We start from the raw sequence: 5,657 nt of genomic DNA, 5'->3' as shown, positions 1-5,657 counted from the left end.
TATTATTATTATTATTATTATTATTATTATTATTAAGATGTTAAAAGCCCAAGGGCTACAACAGGAAAAAACAACAACGAAGAAAGGAAATAAGGAAAAAGAATAAGCATTCAAAATAAAATATTGCAAGAGCAGGAACAATCTTAAATTAGATCAGTTACATAAAGATTATAATAAAAAAAATAAAGAGGGTAATAATAAAACAGCATCCCCGAGTGTACCCTAAAGCAAGATAAGTAATTCAAGACAGTGGAAGGCCATGGTATGGAGGATATGGCACTACCCAAGACTAGAGAACAATGGTTTGATTTTGGAGTGTCCTTCTCTTAGAAGAGTTGCTTACCATAGCTAAAGAGTCTCTTCTACCATTGCCAAGATTAAAGTGGCCATTGAACAATTGCAGTGTGGAAGTTAACCCCTTGGACGAAGAAGAATTGTTTGGTAATCTCAGTGTTATTAGATGTATAAGGACAAAGGAAAATTTGGTAAGAATAGACCAGACTATTCGTTGTATGGGTAGTATTATATTATATGACTCCCGAAGCCCGGGCATTAACAAATATATTACTACGGCTTCTGACTGGGAACCAAACATAAAATATTATATATACTATGATTGGCAAACCGATCAACCTCTCAAATTCTAAACTCCGATGTTTGTTTTTACACTAAAACTGTTACACTTAAACACATTAATACCTGAATTCAGAGACCGTTAAATAACTTGCAGATAGCAATATATAAAACACTGAATATACAAAGGTCTCCTAAGCACACTCAAAACCAAACTGATTAATTACTTTTAATTATTTTTAAAACTTCTTTCACTCACTTCGGTTATTAACAGGTATGGAGCAGAATCTGGTCTTAAAGAATGATAATTGGAATAATACACTCTTTACAAAAATAAATATATTCTAAATAAAATACAAGACTGAAAAGATTTCACATAACAAAAATAAGTCAGGGGAAAAAAATTAGTTTTGAATAAAACCTACAATAAGACAAAAATTATACGATCTGAGATTATATAATAACCTGACTTGATCTATTATATCTGAATAAACCATAACCTAAGAAAAGAAATAATGCAATGGAAATAATATAAATGCTTGAAATAATTCTGAAATAATCCAATGTTTATGTTTGACTCTTAATGAATAATAGTTAACCAGATCACTTTACATAACCTATCCTGCTACAGGGCCGTTTACTAAAACGTTATACAATGACAACACTTACCCCAATACAATTAAAAAAAAAAATCTTGCGTATTTTTTCGACACACGATTTGCTTTGGGAACAGTCACTTAAGAGAGGACACACTAAAATGCACTGAACACTTTCGACATATAAACTGGATTACGGGCTGGAGAGAAAGAGAGGGAGAGGCGAAGGAGGCTATTTTCAGGCTGCATTTCTAACTCGATCCCTTTCTCTGCCTAAGGGCGTCAGAGTTTCCAAATAGATAAAAATCACAAGAGGTATATCAAGGGGGTTTCAGGAAACTCTCAGATATACACCAACGCACCCGCTTGATGGCTATCCCTGCTAGCTCCACCTACCCACTGTCCCAGAAATAATAATAATAAAAAAAAAAAATAAAATCCTCCCATGGGTATTCATGAAGCTTCAAAAGCACATGGCAAAGACTCTTCAAAAGCACGTGTTCTGAAAATATCTCTCAAACATGACACAATACATCATAAAATATAAAAGAACATTACCTAAGCCCTAGTTCTTATCTCCCACGATTCTTACAACATTTTCAAATAGCCTACGCAAGACTTCATAGCAAACATTCATGAAATAAAAAGTAAATTTTTAATAGATACGTAAATTTACATATATTAACTTGAATAAAAAAGTACAACGGAATTCACGGTGAAAATCTTACATAATTTACATAAAATACTTATATATACCTGAGAGGAGCTCAATTTATGGACTGGGTATCATCTCTTCAATACGACAAATGAAAACAATTTAAGAAATATAAATAAAATTATCAATAAACTACGATATTCACTCTACACTAGACCAGCTTCGTAAGAGTAGGCATAAACAAATGAGCCCTAACCAAAGAGGAAGGTATCGAATGTGGTACTTTCTCGTCAGTAAAAGAACTCAATAACTCTCTAGCACTAGTATCTTCACGGGTAGCTGGTGACCTGGCCAACCTACTACCTACTACCTACTGTAGATGCCTTAGGATCACGAATAAGGTACAAGGCCAAAATCCATAAATCTAATAAAAACCTTACCCCTTTCACTTGAACTTCCCATGATAGACAAAGTAGTTTAAGGTTCCAAAGATCAAAATTACATATTGGATTATGAGAAACTTTCTTAAAGGAAAATTTGGTTTTGCGGATATATGTTATTTTAGGTTCTAAGTGAATCATTGTTAACCTCAGAGTAAACACTAGTTTGATATTAAAAAAGCCTTTCTTATCATAGGCCAAGTAGCCTGTATGGACTTTATTTTTAGTCATATTCACAAATCTTAATGAATAGTACAAGTTAGATACATCACGCCATATTCAACAAATCAAAGAACTCATCAGCTAACTGCTTATCCTATTAGAAAAATCTGCTTTTTTTACATGAATAAAAGTCAGCCTGGTAGTGAGATATTATGGAAGCACTTCTTAAACTTTATGATTCGGCAGTAATCTCCCACTTGTTCGTTACCACCTCAGCGTCATTATTCATTGTAAGGTTCTGAAAACTGCATATAATACATAATATAAAGCAGGTGAGATTTGGAGCTCGGGACTTTACATAATTCACTAGTCTTATTAGTGTGTGTGTATATATATATATATATATATATATATATATATATATATATATATATATATATATATATATATATATATATATACACAGACACATTAAGTCACGACCAGTTTTATGATACTTCTTCAGAGGATTGATTTTTTGAACAAAGTTTCTTAACATTTTATTATTGTACAGTAATTGTACGAACATACACAGAGATTTATAGAACAATAAGGCACTCCCATACCAGCTGCCAGGTCTATTCTCAGGTATTTCTGGGAGAAGTTCACCCTTAATTAGCCACGTGCCATGAAGGGTCATTCCTGATAGCAGTTTTATTTGTTAAGGCTTCCAATACAATTTCCTTATACTAATGGGAAAAGTATAATAATCAAAATCTACTTGTAGTGCCTTATAGTAATTCTTTTAACGAAATTTCCCCACTGTCAGAAAAAATCAACGTTAATGTTTAATTCAGGAGTAGAAATACAATAAAATCATCCCTAATAAAGAATTCTCTTGAAATTACACAGCCATTAGTTTATCATATTCCATACAATTCATGTGAAAAATTCTGTATTGCAGAAACTGATAAAGACCTTGAAAAGAGAATTAAACAACATAATAAATTGTCAGATATGCTAAAGATGAAAATCCAATGTTTGCTTAATTTTGAGATAAAAATCATACTATTTATTGCTCATGTGCAAAAAAAAAGAGAGAGAGAGAGAATTGGTTATTCAAATACCGAATTGGAAAGAAACATCTTAGAGTCACATTTGATAAAAAAAAAAACCTTTGATAACAGCTATGATATTAGACATAGGATATACAAACTCAATGCATTTATATGCAAAGTGATTTGCATAGTATAAAAATTGAATAACCACTTAATGAAGAACTGAATGTACTGCAGATGATAAATACCACTGTGAAATTATTATTTAGTCCGCAAATATCATTCATTTATTACATTGATTATCCTTAATTACTTTAGCACTATGTATTGTTATGTTAGATATAAGTATTAATATGTTTGTAATTGTATGTTGATGTTGATTGGAATATATTGCATAACTGTATATATATGTTAATCACGTTTGCAGACATATATATGTAACACTATGTATCTATATATGTGTTTTGATATACATTTAGGTATATAAATATGTGTCCTTATATGTACACTAGAATTTTTATATCTATATATATATATATATATATATATATATATATATATATATATATATATATACATATATACATATATATATATATATATATATATATATATATATATATATATATATATATATATATATATTTACACACACACACACACATATATATATATATATATATATATATATATATATATATATATATATATATATATATATATATATATATATATATATGTATATATATGTATATGTATTTGAAGGTATATATATACATATATATATATATATATATATATATATATATATATATTATATATACATATACTATATATATATATATATATATATATATATATATATATATATATATATATATATATGTATATATGTATATGTATATATATATATATATATATATATATATATATATATATATATATATATATATATATATATATATATATATATATATATATATATACATCAATAAACTTACGTTAATTGGCAAAAGAAAAACATTAATGACAAAATAAGATACCTTTATTATTTTGATTAGTTGCACATATCTGTTTCTCTATAGTATGGGCATCAATAATTGTACATAAACTTAACATATCCTGTATAACTCAAATAAAGACTATAACGAACAGACTGACATAATAGATGCGCAGCGGGATGCACTGCGCATCTATAACAAACCAAATAGGTTTTTCTTTTGCCTTAACTTCACTTTAATAAACTTACGTTAATTGGCAAAAGAAAAACATTAATGACAAAATAAGATACCTTTATTATTTTGAATAGTTGCACATAATAGTGAGTTATTTAAAGATTCAAACTAAGAAGTAGAGTTTTTAACAGATAATAAATCATCAGTAAAATTCCTTGGAACATGGCTATGCACATAATGTTAAAAAAAATACTGTACTGGTTTTCCATCTACCTACTTTTTGTACCATATGAGGATCAAATCCTGCTGAGATAGCTTTTGTAGCACCTGTAGGTCGGAAACTTTTTGCTGAGTAAACCTTCCTAGGTAAACCTACTAAAGCAATAGATTCATTTAATATATTAGTGAGAGCCTGGCTAGATAGAGCACCATATGGGTTCTTCAAAGATATAAAAACAGGTCCATTAGGCTTTCTAAAGTCCTGTTTTCTATACAATTAACATCTCATGGTACGAACAGGACATAAGTTCATTTCACTTGCGGGTGCTACATCAACTACAAACCCATGCCTCTTACTATCATTTTTATTACCATGAATAATTATAGACATGCTACCATTTTCATTAAAGATTACCTGATCATCTGTGAATGAATAGTTATGAACTTTGCCTGACCCATCGACTATCACAGCCTTGGGGGCAATGTCCGAGGACCGTAACATGGTAACAATGGCTAATAAACAAATACATCTTAATCTCAACTTTTTTACATCAATAGTGTGATTATCCCATTTAATGAAAAAAATTGAAAATTTATCAAGTGACATAACATTGGAAATCATTCTCGGGGTTTTATTACTTGATTTTACAATACTTAACACCAACTGCTTGACAAACACATCATTAGTAATGTCAATTTTGCAATGTGCAGTATATACATGAGACAGTGAGGACAACATACAGTTAAGCATTGATGAAGGTCTGTCACTCTGATGAAATAGCTAATAAACATTCTGCCAA

This window comes from Palaemon carinicauda, chromosome 2 (assembly GCF_036898095.1).
Source record: "Palaemon carinicauda isolate YSFRI2023 chromosome 2, ASM3689809v2, whole genome shotgun sequence".
NCBI classification, from domain to species: Eukaryota; Metazoa; Arthropoda; class Malacostraca; order Decapoda; family Palaemonidae; genus Palaemon; species Palaemon carinicauda.
The sequence above is the reverse complement of the archived record's forward strand: the minus strand, read 5'-3'. Positions refer to the sequence as shown.